The following is a 16,516-nucleotide window of genomic DNA, read 5'->3' as shown; positions in this document are numbered from 1 at the left end:
GAAGGAGCCATCCAGTGTGACCAGGGAGGTTGCCCACCGGGCAGCCCCGGCTTGCCCCACAGGCAGGGAGCACGGGCAGGGCAGTGCTGTGGCAGGCTGTGCACAGTGCCATCGAGCCAGCAACGCAGCGGGGCCACAACAGGACCCAGCACCTTGCATCTGCATGGCCACGAGCATCCCGCTCCCCCGGCACCCCGCTCCTCCGCGGGACGCCTCTCCTCCCAGCGAGATGCCACCAAGGTTGGCGACTGGGACGGGAACCGGAGCACAAGGTGACCTTATCTCGTGGCAGCAGGCAGGGCAGGGCAGGGCGGTGCAGCTCCCCCCGAGGCCGGGGAGCCCCCGCCGCAGCCCGCTCCGGGTTGCGGTTACCATGGCATGGCGGCTGCTGGCGCCGATAAGGAGGACAAAGCCTCGCCGCTATTCAGCAGCGCTCGCTGAGATGAGGCTGGCAGCTGGGGAGCAAAGATCGCTCCGGTCCTTGCTGTCTCATTGTCTCTTCCTCCTGCCATCTCTCACCACGTTGACTTCAGCCAGATGCCCGGCACGGGGCAGTGAATCCAGCGAGTCCTCGGAGGCTGGGCGCGAGGGCTGGGGGCTGCGCTGGGGCCTGGGGGCCACACTCTGCAGGTGAGGCTCTCTCCGAGGCCAAGGAATGACATCTCCTGCCTCAGAGGGGTAGAGGAGGTGCACATTTGTCTCATCCTTGAGGGAGGTAAACTGCTGCAAAAGCTCAAAAGATTTTTTTTGATAAACAACCGGTGTGGTGAGGGCTGACTCCGCTCACAGCCTCTGGGCTGGCTCCTGTCGTCTCCCCGGGGTGGGGGCAGCAGGGGGGACAGCACACTGCTGGGGTAGGGACAGCAGGGGGGACAGCACACTGCCGCTGCCCTCCTGCCCTCCTTGCCCTGGATTGCTCGGTACACGGCAAACCGGCTGCTCCTTGCCCCTGTGAGCCACCTCCTGGGCCTGATCCACAGAGCCAGGCTCCTGCTGCCTGGTGAGCGGCAGGGCCAGCTCCCTGCCTCCTGCCTCCGCAGCCCGCTGCCCCTCTTTTTATGGGAAATTATGGTGGAAACTCGCAGCTGCTACAGCGACATTAGCCTCTGCACCTCTGTCCTTGGGACCACGGGCCCCGCAGGGATGATGGATGCCATGGCCACCGCTTCCTGGGTGCTGGCTGGTAGCTGGAGGCCGTTGTTTATTGCCTCAGCCCTGATCCTTCCTCCCAGCCTCCACTCCTCTCACCCAGCTGCTGTGCCACCATAAAACACTCCACTTAGGGGGCAGGCTGGAGGGCTCTTGGCAGCACAGGGAGTGATTTAGAGAGGCTGCTGCCTGGCCACACAGAGGCTGTCTCCCCAGCCTGAGCAGGGACACGGGCTCCTGCTCATCACGCTGATTTACAGGGCCAGACCCCTCCACACATGGGCAGGGAGGCTCAACAGTGGCTGACATCTGCAGCACCATCATGCCCTGAGAGCATCAGCTGGAGCTTGCTCTTGACTTGCCAACCTGTACAGCATGGTGACAAGCGCGGAAGACAAAAGGATGCCACAGCAGGTAATGCTTCTGCTGTTACTTGGCTGGAAAAAATACCTGGGGCTTATGTACATACAGCACAGTGATGGCAGTTGGGGAAGTCACGAGGGAGCAGGTTCCACACTCCAGGCTTGGGGCTGGCAATGCAGCTGAATCACACGTGGGCATGTTCAGGAGGAACAAGCAAGGGCTGGGCAAGCACAGGGGGATGCATGGCGTGCCCCTGTCCCCATCCTAGCCCCATCACTAGCTGGGCCCTGTCCCAGTGCAGCTCAGGGGATCCGTCCCTCACCCCTCAGCTGCGGCTCTGCCACACTTAGGGCTGCCCCAAAATAAGGACAGACAGCCCCGGTCTGCTCCAACCAGGTGGGGGGCATCTGGTGGCCCCCGGGACCTGCTCCTAGCCACAGCCCATGGAAATGATCCCCCAGGGCTGAGCCCGGACCCATTCAGGTCCCCGTGGCCCCTGTCCCCTGCCGGGGCTGAGGTCCCTGCACTGCTCCCAGCCAGGGGCTCACCCCCTCCCAGCCCTGGGCACACTCTTGTCATTAGGATTTCTGTGTTTCTAATGAGCACTTGATGAGCTGTCGATTATTCATAAACATGGGAGCACACACTCACCCTCTGCACACACCCTGGGCTCGCGGCGTCACCCGCGGGCTGCAGGCACCTCCTGGTGAAGCAGCAGCGAGAGCTCTCCCCTTCTGCCTAGGGATACGGAATCACTCCAGAAACATTAATTAAGAATGAGTCTACACAACCCCCCTGGGCAGCAGATCGTATGATTATCCCCATCCTACACACAAGGAGGCTCAGGCACAGACAGACTGAGCGACCTATCCAAGGTCACTCAGCATGTCAGTGACAGAGATGGATTTAGAACCCAGGAGGTGGCTTTAAAAAAAATCTCCTTATCTGTATTTTTTATTGCATTTAAAAATAAAACACAGTTATTAAATATCATAATACCCATAATACATTTTAGACTTGAACTGCATCCAGAGATGCTAAATGATAAATATAGCTATTATCAGAATAAGCACTCAGTGAAATTGATAGCTAGCATTTGTTTAATGAGTGTGTATATATACACATAGAGAGGCACACATGTGCGTAGAAGGGGAGAGACTTTTCATGTGAATACAGAAAGGGAAATTCTGATGTAATAGCGTTTTGTCAACTCACAGGGACCGAATGTCCCAGGAAATCATTAAAACAGGAATTCATTCCTGAGCACTTGGCGCTGGCACCAGCGGGCCGCACGCAGCCACGTCTCCAGGAGCAGGCAGCTGGTGCCCTCGCCGCAGGGCCTGGGGGGAATCCCACCTCCGTGCGTGCTCAATAAGCAGCTCGGTGGGGAATCCTAACGTCTCCTGAAGCGTTTGCAGTACAGCACTGAACTGGGGGTGCTGGGGGTGCCTCTCCCCGGGCGTGCTGGTGCCTGGGCTCCTGCTCCGTGAGGAGGCTGCCCAGTGCCTGCGTGCACCAGCTCCTCCCGTGGCACCTGGCATCTCCGTGTGCATGCTTTTAAGTAAGCTCCAATACCCCTGCAGAGAAAGTGTTAAATTCTGTCATGCTAAAGGTCACAGGGAGACCCAATAAACGCCCAGTTTAACAATGGGGAGAAATATTTTTATCGGTAACCTTTCGAGAAGCTAGTTTAATTGCATGCTAACAGTCACTCACTGAGGGCTGCTAGGAGCTACACGGAAGGCAAATGACAACAGTTGAAGGGTCGTTAAAGTTTGACTCTGGGCTTTGCTGAGTTTGACGGGGTGGGTTCCCTGCACGTCTGGCATGTCTCCAGCGCTGCGGGAGCATCCCTGCAGCCAGGCTGGTGGCACAGGGTGGCAGCCAGGAGCCACAGCTGGCACAGACCTGCAACACAAGGGCAGGTGTAGAAAGGGTGGTGGGATGGAAGGTTTTTCAGAGGAATCTGCTGAGTTTGGGGAAGCCATAGCTTTTATTCTCAATGACTTTTTGTATGCAGAATGCAAGAGCTACAGTGCACAGGGCGGAGACAATACCCCACGTGCGTCCCCCAGGAGGGAACCAGCTCCCTGCTCAGTGAGGGGTTGGAGCAGAGCGCCTGGTGGGGACGGGCAGCTGCAGCGCATCACGGGGAGCCTTTAAGTTGGTGCTGCCCAGAGCAGCTTGCTTTTGGCAGGAGAGCTGAGAGGATCAAGAGCTCCTTTCAGGGCTCAAAGAGGTACTGAAGGTGGGCAGAGGGGTGCAGAAGGCACTTTCCTTCTGCTTTTTCAGCCCTCGCCAGCAGAGACAAGGCCAGGAAGGCCCCAAGGCCTGTTCTGAAGCCAGGAGGCTACCACCGGGTAAGTGTGGCATCTTTTCTTTTCAGCCTGATGGTGTGTGCAACGGTCACCGCAACTTGTTCTCCTAGTGCTGCTTCTGTTGGTTGTGGAAATGCTGCAGGCCCCTGCAAGGGCACTGTCCCCAGGTGTCCCTGTGTCCTGCTGGAGGTAGGTGACTGGCTGCTGTGCCGCAGGGCAGAGCTTTAGCCTGCGGGGCTTGTAGTGATGGCTTAAATATTTCCCTGCTCTCTGGTCCGGGGGAGAGAGGCTGCAGCTCTGCTAAATGGCCGAAGGGCTTGGAGTCGGCATAGGTGAAAGTGGTAATGGTGATAATTAAGGGCTAATTGTTTGCTGCTGCTGGCAGTGGGCCACCAGGTGTCCTGGCTGGCACGAAGGCAGAGGCCAAGAGCAGTTCCCCCACTGAGCTCTGGCAGAGGAGAGTGGCTGCAGTTGTGCTGCTCTTTCTGGGAGGGTTTTCTCCAAATCTGCTCAGTGACCTCCCAGGGATGTCCTGTGCCAGGGGAGGAGGTGGGGCTCAGGACTTCTTTTGGGGGCAAGAAAAAAGAGAAAACACTTCTTTCAGTTCAGATTGCTTCCTTGTGGTTCTGTTGCTTTGGCTCAGCTGAGCAAATCATCTAGCTTTGAATTCACTCCACAAGTATTTCTGCTCAGGTGGTGCCCCCTTCTCTAACCTGTAATGATACCTCTGATGTCATGCTTAAACAGGTTGTTTTCCTCTCTATAGTCTTTTAATCTCATAATTTCCAAAACTGCTCTACCTTTATCTTTCTAGACTCTAAGTATCTATTTCCATCCCATCTATAATGGCTTGTTTCAGTTGTTGAGCACTTACAATGCAGAAATTAATGTCTCCATTTTAATAGCTGTAGGGAAAGTAAGGTGCGAGGTGTGCTGCAGTGCAGCAGGGTATCTCGGGGTACCTGGGGGTGAGGTTGGCTGCAGGGTGCGGGAGCTGCACACCCACTGCAGAGCCTGCTGTTCTCTTCCCAAGGGTCGGGTGTTTGCTCTCAGAATATTCAGTCCCCTCCTGTAGCTGGTCTAAGCAAGTCGTATATAGAGTCAGAGGAGTATTTTTCAAAGCAGGCTTCACCTGGAAGAAGCATTTGTGGGAAAGGCTTTGTATGATGACAATCAAAATTGGTACCATGGGAGGAGCAGAAAGGTGTCAGAATTCAGTTCATGCCTACTGCTGCTGGACCTGAGTTGGGGATAGTGAAGCTGAGTCAAAGCAGAGCCCATGTTTAAGGGTGCTGAGCAGCCTTAGACCCTGTGGATTTGGGCAGGCCTAGGCACTGGATGAAGTTCTGGACCTGAGCACTTCAGAGAGGCACACTGCGTGGTTTAGGTTGGACACACAGCCAGGGAGTGCTTGTGGTAGCCTGAACAGCCCCGTGTGTGCTGTGGTAGCCAGAGCTGCTCGATACTAATGGCACTGCTTCCTGCAGGCATGACAAGGCTTCATTAATAAGTGTCAGGATCTGCTGCTGAAGGGGATAGAGTTGTGTACAGTGCTGTTACAACTGCACGAAATGAAACGGGAAATTAAACTTAGGGTGACAGCAGTTGCTGGAGGAAGCGGTCCCTATAGGAAGTCTGGGGGACCTGGGGAAACATCTGCTAAGAGGACAGGACTGAGCGCTTTGGTGATGTCAGATGAGGTACGTGGGGCTGGAAGGGGATGACACAAAGTTATCCCTGTCCTGAGATGTGTGGTGTGCTTTAAAGTGGGCTTCCACCTGGCTGCATGCGAGCACATGGAGCTGGTGGTGCGGGGAGCAGCTCAGCTGGCTCTGTGGCAGCCCTGGGGCTGACCCAGGAGAGCCAGCCTGTCTCCTTGTCCATCCGCAGTCCTGCCCCCGTGCTATTTATTTATGTTTTAGCAGAAGCATAATATAAATAAAGCACCACCATAAAAATGTCAGGAAAAGTTCAAACCTATTCATTATCCATTTCACTCGGATTAAAATTTCCATCAAGGCTGCTTGGTTTTGACTTGAGTTGCTTTCCTTTTAATGAGCTTGATATAGAAGGTAAAAGATGCTAATTCATCCTTACATCTCTATCATCTCTCAGCTTTTGCTATATAAAGCATCAAGGTCGCATTCTGGGGAAATGTCTTTTTACCAAAGGTGCCATAATAATAATGAAGAAGCAATTTGTTTCAGCAAACTGCCTACAGTAATGAAGCTTAATTATAACCGTGTTATTAATACTGCTGCTTAAGGTAATTCACTTCTGAGCGGGGCGCAGAACAGTAAACTATAATTTAAACAAGAATCAAGACCTAATTTAAATCATCAGATCTGCTATGGAGAAAGGCAAACAGAATGACTGTGATCACACGCAGTTTGGAGTTTTCCCTCTGCTTGGCTTCCTGCGAGTGTCTGGAGCTGGGAAGGCTGCTGCAGAATGTCTTGGTGGTTTTCTCATCACCATGCTCCTTTCTAAGGGCTGAAACAGAACAGAAAGCAAACCTTCCCTCTCTGCTTGGGGGGACACGCTAATGTGTGGGCACCCGCAGGCAGCTTTCAACTGCTACCGACCTCTAATGTCTGTATAACAACAAAAAAAAATCTGTATGCTCTAAAAGAAAGGTGATATATACACTTATATGCCTGCAAAAAAGCTTTCAGGGAAGCCCCAAATGGTCCCCAGAAGCTCTCCCCTGCCAGGCATGGCTTTGCCCTGAAATGTCTGGCCCTGTCTCACTGTGGTTTGTGAAATGTATGAAATGCCACTTTTAGTAAAGAGTGATTTTTCTTCTGCTCCATGTTTTTGGGCATTCAGCTGGAGCATTGGGAGTCTTGCAAGTCTCTGGTGCCTCTCATCATGCTGCTTCCTCCCCTCCTGCCTGTCCCCATCTGCATTTCTCCACTCTGGGTCTTTATTTTCCAGGCTGAGCATCTCCATCCAAGTCCCTCCTGTCTAAACCCATTCCTTGCCTGTCAGACACAGACTGTTTCATGAACTTCACTTTCTTCCCTTTTTTCAGCCCTCTGCTTCCCCCCTTTTCCATTACAAGCTCCTTTCCCTTCTCACTGCTGTAAGCCCTGACATCCTCCTTCCCCAAATCCCTCATTATTTCTATTTCTTTCCCGTGCTCTCTCACCTCAAAGCCTCCTTTCCACACCCACTCCCTCCAGCAGCCATCTCTGCCTCTGCTTCAGCACTCAGACGGTTACATGGGCTCCGTGAAGCCAAGTGACATGAAATGATATTTCTGCGTTGCCAGTAATAATGTTTCCTTGCAAACCCCTCTTCAATAGCAAATAGTGAAAACCACAACAGTCTCTTTCCCTTCCCATTCCTCTTCAGGGCTTGCTGTCAAATCTGTATTTCCAAATCCTAGCATGCAAAATTCATTCATCCGTACAGGGTTCAGGCAGCTCAGTTTGCTTGGTGATTATACCCAGGTTCACCCTTGTCACTGCCAGGTGTGGCTCTGTTCGAAATTGTGACAGAGGAGAGGAGGTGTGGAGGAGAAGTAAATATGCTGAGTATTTCTTCTCGGGAAGGGGAAAAAAGCCTCTATCACTGTTCCACTTGACTGCAGCCTCCTGCGGGCTGTTTCGTCTCATATTATCTAAGCTCCGAGGGGGTGTCCAATTTGAGGAACAATAACTATAAAGTCATTTACAGTCCCCCGCTGAGGCACAGCACATGATAGCCTGTGTAAAGCAGCAAACAGATGTGATGGCCTCTTCTGCGGAGCTGCTCTGGGCAGCAGTGCAGGTGGGGTGGGCGCTCCGTGGCGCGGGGCAGGCAGACCCCCCAGCACCGGGAGCTCGCCTCGCCAGCTCCCAGGCCAGCAGCGACACGAGGGCGATGCTTCAGCCCCTGTGCTCCTGCCGTGCTGGCAGCAAGGTCATCAAGGCTGGCGTGGTGCTGATGTGCGGATACCGCCTGCGAGCTGCAGACCTGGCCGAGGCTAGCATTTTCCTTCCAATTTCCTACTGTCATGCGGACGTCGGTGCAGCTCCACGGAGGTTAAAACAGCTGTGATGAGCCCATTCAAGCTGATCCTGCCTGTGGAGCTGGTTCAAGAACAGGAAATTGGATGGAAGAAGATAGCTTAGTGTCCTACCTTCAGAAACGTGCTGGAGCGCTTCCTGCTTGTGAGCAGTGTTAGAGGGGCCCCAGGACGGGATCGGAGGAAGAGGAGAGAATCAGTGCAGGGGCATGGGGGCTGCCCAGTGCTCCTGGGGTGACTGCGATGTGGACCAGGGGCTGTCTGTGTGCAGGGACCTGGCTCCATCCTGTTGCTGCAGGTGCTGGCTGGTTGTAAATGTCCTCCCCACCAAAGCTCCTCTTCACCTGCTTGGTAGCAGTAACTACCTTATCCTGATGCTTGCAATGTTTTTTTCCTTGTGTGTGTGAGGTTTATGAAATATTTTTGGGGGACCATGACAAAGCTAAATTTATGAATGGAAATTATGTTGTCCTGGCACTTGAACTCAGCCCTACTCCTCTTGGTTATTGCCCCAGCTCAGCATGCACAGCCTGAAATCAGGGGCAGCTGCTGGCAGACTCACAAACCTCTCTGCAAACACCTCCCACGCTGAAGGATGGACTCCCACCTGTGTCCTCAGGGGGTCTCCTTGTGGTTGGGGCGTGCCTAGCAAATTTTTTCCTCAGGAGGTTTTGCAGGGCAAAATGTTTTTTTTTTTTTTCAATGCATCTCATCACAAGGCTTTTTGCCAGCCTTGCTGGGAGGCTGGGGCTGGAGCCCTTTGCCTGGGACAGCGATGTACCTCTGCTCACACCACGAGAAGTGTGATGTGCTTGTGTCACATTGAGCTCTGCCCTGGCTGCGAGCAGTGGCGGTGTCTTTGTCACCCCCAAAGAGCTGACATGGGCAGGGGCAAGATATTATCCAGGTCCTTTATCCCCCAGTGCTCCTGCTTGTGCATGCTCTTCCTTTCCTCAGCCTGGCTTCCAGGCTCGCCTTCCCCAGGGGTCCCAGGCTGGTGCTGGGGTGTCTGTGCTGCTGTGGGGTTGCTGCCGGCCCCCTCGGTGCTGGTGGCTTCTGCTGGGCTCTCTTGTCCCGGCTGCCTGCTCTGCCGGCACACTTCAGAGCTGCACTCCCAAGCTACAGGCTTAATCCGTGATAAGAGACTTGATCTCAGCAGGGGAGAGTCAACTGGCAAACACCACAAGTGATATAAAGCAGCCCAGCAGGACTGAATGCATTACCTCGAGATTATTTTCAGAGAAGGAGGGAAGAGGGAAGAACCAGGAAAGACAAGTAAACCCCAGGTATTGAATTTTCCTGTGCACGTGTTGCCTTGTGAATCACCTGCTACTTCCCAAGCCCTCCTCATGCTAACTTTTAAGGTTAAAAACAAGTCCAGCATCTGTCTGGGAGATAAAGCAGTGCAGGTGGTAATGTGGAAAAGCTGTAGGCTCTCATCCCTCTTGCTCGGTGTATCACTCGGCACAGCGGAGAGCCTTTCACCGGGCGTGGGGCTCTGCGAGCTGCTTGGGGGCTGAGAGCCTGAGCTCTCTGAGAACAGGGCGAGAGCCCTGCTCCATCCCGTGTGTCCTGCACCTGGGTGGCATCCTGCTCACCTGCTGTAACCGGCAGAGGAGTTTTATGCTGAAAACAGGAGGTGAAGCTTTAGGTTCCTCTTGCAGCCCCAAGGAGAGAGCCAGGAGTGCTCAAAGAGGTCTCCCGAGGGCTGCAGGGTGTGCTGAGGGGACTGGGGTGCTGTGGGGGGCAGCCAGGCTGAACAGGAGGGGGCTTGTGGAGCCCCCCGGTCCCTCCCAGTGACCTGAGGGCCTTTCTTGTCCCCCAAACCCTGGCTCTCAGCCTCCCTGCATTTTGGCACTGAGGTGAGCCAGCCTCACACTCCCTGGGAGCATCTCCCTAACCCGGCAGCTGCAAGACTGGGGGGTAAATGACCTGTATCCCTTTGGGAGGTCTCCTCGGGGCAAGAGTGAACCAAAGTGAGTTTTGGGAGAACAAATGATAAGGGATACACCTGCTATGTGGGATTTAAAAATATCCCTCTGAACTGGCAGCAGGAATATTCCTGCTAGATCTGTTTAAAGAACAAATTGTTTCAAAATGAACAACTCGATGACAATTTATATGGATGTTCTACATGATTCAATACTGGGGGAAAAAGATGAACCTATTACGGTAATTAACTTATTGCACATCAAAGCAAATGTGCTAAAGAAGCTTTTCTGTGCAGTGGTTTCCTTCTGTTTAAGAAGGAAGTGGAAAAAAAAATAGTGGGAATCGTGTTCTCCCTGCTGTTACGGCTGTCTGGTTGTGAGTTGCTCCCCAAGGGGTTTTCACACCCGGAGACCACCGCAGGGTGACTCGGAAACCTCCCTGGGTCTGTCCGTTCCTCCCCAGAGCCCCTCCAAGGGAAGTCCTTGCCCTGGGCTCCCCAAGGGGCACCCATGGAGCGCAAGGTCAGGGCATCGTGGTCCATCCCGAGCAGTCCCTTAGCTTGGATCTGGTTGAAAGCAGTTCGAGAAGCGGAGAAAAAGTAGTCAGCAGGGAATTCAGGAAGAGCAGAAGTTTTAATTGGGTTTTATCTATTAGTTAATCAGGAAGTATTTCGGTGACAATTAGGTCAAAGCCTCTGGCATATCTGTGAAGCAGACATTCATCATTAGCCCTACCTGGGCTTGCAAAGTGGTATTTATGAGTTTCCAACTGGTGAAAAAGCCCTTCTAAGAAATTAAGGTGAAATTCACACTCTTGACCATGGGGGGAAGGCTGTCAGCTGTGATTGATGGCCAGGAGCAGGGCAGAACAGCTGTTTATTGGGTCCGGCACCGTTTTAGAAACCTTTGTCTGTCAGCAGCAGCTGGTCCTTGAACGGATGCGAAGGTTTGTCTGGGATGGTGGCACCGAGTACTGGGGCTCCTCCAGGAGCTGCCCCTGTTGCTCCAAGCCAAGTGGTAGCAGGAGAGCCCACACGCCACGGGGACCGTGACCCGGGTGGATGGCGTGATGTGACGTGTCTGCGACCACCCATGGCACTGCTGGCTTTCTTTGAGGGGAGCAAAAGGAGCGCCTGCAGTAGAAATGATCTTGGAAGGCCAGCACACGGCACTGGCACAGCAGGCTCCCGCACGCGCAGACGCTGGGTTTTGTGATACGCAGCCTGTGTCTCCGCAGGCTGCTCTAACCTCATTGCTGCAGTGAGAAAATAGTATTTTCCCTGAGACAGTGTGCATGCATGCCAGTCTAAATGAGTATTTTTCACACTGCTCTGTCCAAACATGTTTAAGTCCTTAAAACTTGGTTACGTGCCCAGTGCTCTTCTCCAGGAGAGAATAAGGAAGGGAGCAGCCTGGGGAACTGCTCCTGTGGCTTTGGAGCTGGTGCCTGGGCAAAACTCAGCGCGGGTGAGGTGAATGGTGGCTGGCAGGAAGGAGGGTGAGCACAGGGAGGCCGGGAGCTGGAGAGAATGGCCAGGACCGAGCCTTCCTGTAGGGTCTGGGTCTTCTGCTGGGTGCCACCAGGTCTGCTGCTGCATGGTTTATGACCCCCTTTGTAGGGTCATGAAAATTTGGGGTGGTGCCCAGTGAGACCTGCCTGACACCTCGTCCTGACATCTCCTAAAGCATTTGGATGGCTAAGCTCCTGCCTATTCTCAGGGCTCTCAAAGCCCTTTGTAAACATGTAAAGTTTAACTCCCTTATTACTCCCTTATTGCAGTTTGCACTGGCAGATGAGCAAACTGACTCTATTCCCTGAAATATCTGTGTGGGACGGGATGACTGTGTGTGTAGAAAAGCTATTTAAGCACACTTCAGTTACTCTTCTTTTGTGCTAATACTGGTCCATTCAAACGAAACAATTTATTAGAAGGGGTCAGGCGAAATGGCAGTTGTGTTTGGAAGTCTGAGTAGTTATAATATTGACTAAAGATTGTGTTTTTCAATTTTCAAAACAATGTTAAAGCAGTAGGTGTTCTGGAAAGGAAATTTATTGCAAGTGAAAGATTTGGATACAACTACAAATCATGCTTTTAAATTGTGGAAACAAAATATTTCATTTGGTCTTACCTGGATTTTTTTTCAGGGGTGTTTGCTGGCTCTCATTTTGCTTTGTCATTCACTGACATCTTTTGGATCTTGAATTTTTAGTTCAGTCTGAAATGGGCTTTATTATTTTCAATCTATCAACTTCTCAGCATGTAAAAGAACCTTTTCCCTGGTTTTCAGGTGAATCCCCCAACCGTGGAATTCACTTGGATCAAAAAAGTCCAAGTCTTCTACCCTGCAGGGCACCTTTCAAGACGTGTTTGTTCATTCAGGCTGTGCTGGGGGTTGTACATTGAACGGGAGGTCAGGATTTTCCCTGGGGAGTCAGGGAGAAAGTCTGCTGGGTTGACTTTGTTACTGCAGAGCCTCAGGAAAATGCTCGGACCCAGGCAGGCGAGGCATGGCTGTGGCTCGCTCTCCTCCCGTGTCCATGTGCAGCTGGGCTTTGCTCATGGCTTGCTCCCGGGGGTCCTGTGGTCAGCAGGGTGCAAGCACCCAGCCGAGGGGCTCGCACAGCTCCCTCCGTGTGAGCAGCTACAGTTGATTTCTGGGTGAGGCAACTTCCCAGGCATGAAATGGGGGTGATGGGTTACGTCCCTTTCCCAAAAGAGTGTTGGGATAAATCTGTCCAGTAGATACAGCCTTCTGCATGTGGCGAGCAGCTCAGTAGGGAGAGAAAAGCCAAAGCTGATCTACTGGAACTTTTCTTGCCCTGAAGGATTTCCAAGCAGTAAAGAGGAATAGTAATAAGCTTTACTAATAAGTAAAGCTTTACTAATGAGAATTATTTAACAAAAAAAGACTTATTACAGAAATGTTAATTGGGTGTCTTATTAACAACCTTCTTTCAGCCTGTCCAGCTCTTAGGGTAGGGCGGGGGAAAGGGCAGCCCTGTGCCAAAGTGCCTGCCCTGAGATGCCTGGGGACACGCAGGGGACAGTGCTTGGAGGTGGCACTGGATGGGAGAGGAGTGGAAGAAATTGCCCTGAGTTACTGAGGCCAGGTATCAGCAGCTCTGTTGCTCAGTTACACGAGGTCCCCCTCACTAAAACAAACAAACCTGGCAATGTCTTTGCAAGTTTGCAGGAGCCCTCCTCTTTTAATTAGCTGCAGCAGAGGCTGTTCAGCAGTAAATGTATTGAGCTGCTGGGCACACTGGGTACATCTCTCCTCTAGGTTAAGTGGTGATTACTCCTAATTAGGAGCAAATAAATATTCTGTGCTTTGGACTACTGCAAGTGACCAGTGGAAACCCAGAAGTGTTGGAGAAAGTCTCTGTGCTGGCTGTGAGTCCTTGCTGAAGCCGTCAGCCCCTGCCCTGCTCAGCTCCTCGAGAGGAACTGCAGCTGCTGGGGCCTTGGTGTGCAGTGGGGCAGGACGTGGGTATCCTCCGGGTGCACAGGACCAGCCCTGTCGGGCAGGCAGCAAGCGATACACAGGCAAAGAGCACAATCTGGGTAGCAGCCTTGTCTGAACAGTGCCTATCCAGCAGGGCTGCTCCTTCAAGTAGGCGCTGATATCTTCAGTGTCCAGGCTGCGTGTTGTAGATGGAAGGATGTGCATAAATGCATGAAAAGCTGGGGGAGGCTTTCACACACCTGTAAAGAGAACAGCAGAGGCTGAATTTCTGTGCTGAGCAAGTCAATAGAGCTACACCACAAAGGAGCTGTGAGCCCTAGGTGAAGCTGGCGTGCAGTCCTCTCTCCCCCTGCTGCCAAGCATCCTGCTCTTTACTTGCTAAGGTGTTCCTACATCTCCCTTTGCTCCCCACAGCTCCTGTTCCACAATACCGTGCCCTTGGTCTCTCCCCATTTCCAGCCTCCCTGGAGGTTCTTCCTCCACTGCAGCCCTGAGTGCCCGACTCCCCGGTGTGTCTTACAGCCTGGCCCCAGGCGAGTGATTCACCCTGCCCCTTTGGCACAGTTTCTGCAGTGGCAGAATAAGGCTAATAATAATTACCCGGCTTGCAGGGATGCTGGAAGGCCTAATTAGCTAATGTCCATTAATGTGGTGCCTGCACCTGGAATTGCTGTTGCTGTGTTTCTGGTGCCTTTGGATTCCTTTTCCCTCCTGCTTCCCAACTGCAGGCTGGTTACAGTACGTCCTGGAAGGAAGGATGAAATGCGACTGCAGCTTTGTCTTTTATTACGTTTCTGTTCTGTAATAAACAGCAGTGGGTATTCATTATTATTTAAACACCCCATGCTTCTGAAGTCTTATTTAGGCGGCGTTTTTCCACAGCATATGTTGGAATTTACAGTAAGTGCAGTCACTCTACAGTCAACATTTGGTTTCTTTCACCCACAGACTGTGGTGCTAATTAGGGGAGGTTTTCCCTTGTTATCTTGGAGGTCAGGCATAGCAATTAGCATTTTGCAGAGATCTAAGAATAGAAGTGGCAGAGCTCAGCCTGCGGGAAGGCAGGTGGGGGGACATGGCCCTGTGTCCCCAGGGTGCTCTGTTTGTCTTGGAGGTGCTCGGAGGACCTGGATCCCCTTGGAGCAGCTCTGACCCTGCTGTGCTTTCTGTACCACGTCACGATCCAGTGTGACCTCTGGGCAGCCCTCATACATCCAGCCCTCCATTGTGCTGCTGCTTTTTGGTTGCCGTCATCAAACCAGGCCAGTGTGTCCTGCAAAAAGAAAACGTGCAGTTGCCTTTCCTTATCAGAAGGGTTCTGCTCCTCCACTGGCATCTGGTGCAGAGGTGATGCCACCCTAAGCAGGGACCCCCAGACTCCTGACCTGTCCCTGTGCCAGCTCATGGAAACATGAGGACCACAAAGTGATCATATCCTAGGTTGGAAATAGGAAAAAACCACAATTTTAATCCACTGAAGAACCAACCAGTGCCTGTGCTTTTGCTTTCTCAGCAGCAACCCACCTGAAGAGGGCTATTGAGCTTCATGGCCAAGCTTAGGAACTAGATTAATTAATGAAGGGCTGGGGTGGGCTGTCCTTGATCCTATGCTCCCAGGCATTAGCCTGCGATGAGCTTCTGAAGTGTTAACGGGGCTGGTCAGGGTGCAGTGTAAATAAGGGCACCGGAGCCTGTCCTGGTGTATTTGCACAGTGCACAATGCAAAGCTTTCCAGGCACGGGCTTTGATATTGTAGAATCAAATTAAACTTTTTCCTCCTCTGAACTCCCTCCTAGCCAGTGATGCCAGCTCTGTGGGATAAAGAGCACCGCAACCTCCAGTCACCATGGCTGCTCTAGCAATTTCGCCTTTTATACACACGCGCAGCCTAACAATAGCAGAATGGGTCCCTGCAGGCAGGGAATATCAAGCAAAGCCGCTTTTGTGATTCTGCCTGCAGTGCAAAGCGAGCCCTGCTTCGTAGCTCTAGATATTATCTGCAAGCTGCTCTGTGTAACTTTATTTAGATCTTTCTGCATTAATTGCATGGAGAAGGGCTCAAAAGTTCAGAATGTGAGAGAGGAATCTTTGATGTAGGAGGCTGTTGTCTCTGAATAAAGCTTTATATTATTATGTAAAACATAAAGGGCATTAGTTAGGAAACTGTGCTGATTAATTTAAGAACTCTGTCTTCGCCAGCTCTTCCCCCTCCTTTGTTTAATGAGAGAGGGGAGGGAGTCACTTGGGAAATGAACCTCTTGCTGCAGGCTTCGGGCAGAGAGAGCATGTGAGAGGGAGAGGCTGCTCCTCTGCACGGGTCTTGTGTCCCAGCCCAGCCAGTGCTGCTGCTGAAGGTGTAACGAGAAAACTGCACCTTTCCCCCCTGCCAAAATCAATAGGGAGACCTAGGGGGTCACCTAATTGGATACTGCTCACCAAGAGGCCGCTACAGCAAGAAACCCAACCACAGTGCTTCAGACTGCCTGCCAGATCATAAATCATATTCCGAGCCTGGCGCAGGCTGCTCCCTGTCTCGATGCTTCATTGATTGGGAGCTGTGGCTCTGCCCTGCACGAGAGAGCAGGGGGCTGTGGGGATGTGCCCGGGGCCGTGCTGGGCAGAGCAGAGCGGGACTGCCCGACCTCATGGTCGCACCGCCTTCCCCTGTGTTTGTCTAGCAAGGACATTTTCTTTGTTTAAACAAGGGGAATTACTTGGTTTTGCTTATTTATTTTGGCACTGGCTTTGGGAACAGTCCAAGGATGTTGGCTAAACAAAAGCTAATTAATTGGTGGTGGCTGGTGTTGCCCAGCCACCACAGGGTCCTGCAGTGAGCAGGCTGCTGAGGCTGGGACGGGAGCCGGGCCTCCCGCTCTGCCCCGCCGGGGGCTGCAGCTGCTTCTGCTTGCTCCCTTCCTCTCCATTTCATTGTTCATCTCCTCCCCTACTTGCCTAACTGCCTGCAGATTCCTGTCACTAAATCACCTGCCGATAGGGGATGGTTCCAGCTGCACCTCAGGGATGTGAGGGTAAGGAAAAGGGGCTGATGTGAACAGTGGTTGAAAAAACAAATCCATTGGAAAACACTGGGCAAAGATAACTGGACAATGAGCCTTACCAAGCCCCAGATGGAGCTGAGGTGGCTCTGTTCTTGGGGATGCTTCCTTGGGATGTTCGGCTCTGCCTGGAGCTCACCTTCCATCAAGCAGTAAGCCTTGTGTTAACCAGGTCAGTCTCCCTGATTCACCTGCAATTAACAAAAACGCTCACTGCCA

The 16,516-nt window shown here is 52.5% G+C and overlaps 3 long non-coding RNA genes across 8 annotated transcripts in view; all 3 read left to right on the top strand.

Annotated features, from left to right (window-relative positions):
• Positions 1 to 16,516, top strand: part of LOC310885284 — a 75,550-nt gene that overhangs the window by 18,128 nt on the left and 40,906 nt on the right. The gene's annotated exons all lie outside the window — the stretch shown is intronic.
• The window catches only part of LOC310885283, a 33,487-nt gene continuing 18,475 nt past the window's right edge, over positions 1,505 to 16,516 (top strand). For 2 of the 6 annotated variants that reach the window (XR_014574671.1, XR_014574672.1), the window contains exon 1: positions 1,508 to 4,019. This is a non-coding gene — a long non-coding RNA (uncharacterized lncRNA). Of the gene's footprint in view, positions 4,020 to 16,516 lie in introns of all 6 variants that reach the window. The other 4 variants (XR_014574670.1, XR_014574669.1, XR_014574673.1 and 1 more) reach the window with 4 other exon arrangements.
• On the top strand, positions 6,295 to 14,828 carry LOC310885289. Its single transcript, XR_014574682.1, has 3 exons — positions 6,295 to 9,128; positions 13,656 to 13,774; positions 13,853 to 14,828. It is a non-coding gene; the product is annotated as an uncharacterized lncRNA (long non-coding RNA).

This window comes from Anser anser (genome assembly GCF_964211835.1).
Source record: "Anser anser genome assembly, chromosome: 22".
Classification (NCBI taxonomy): domain Eukaryota; kingdom Metazoa; phylum Chordata; class Aves; order Anseriformes; family Anatidae; genus Anser; species Anser anser.
The sequence above is the reverse complement of the archived record's forward strand: the minus strand, read 5'-3'. Positions and strand labels throughout refer to the sequence as shown.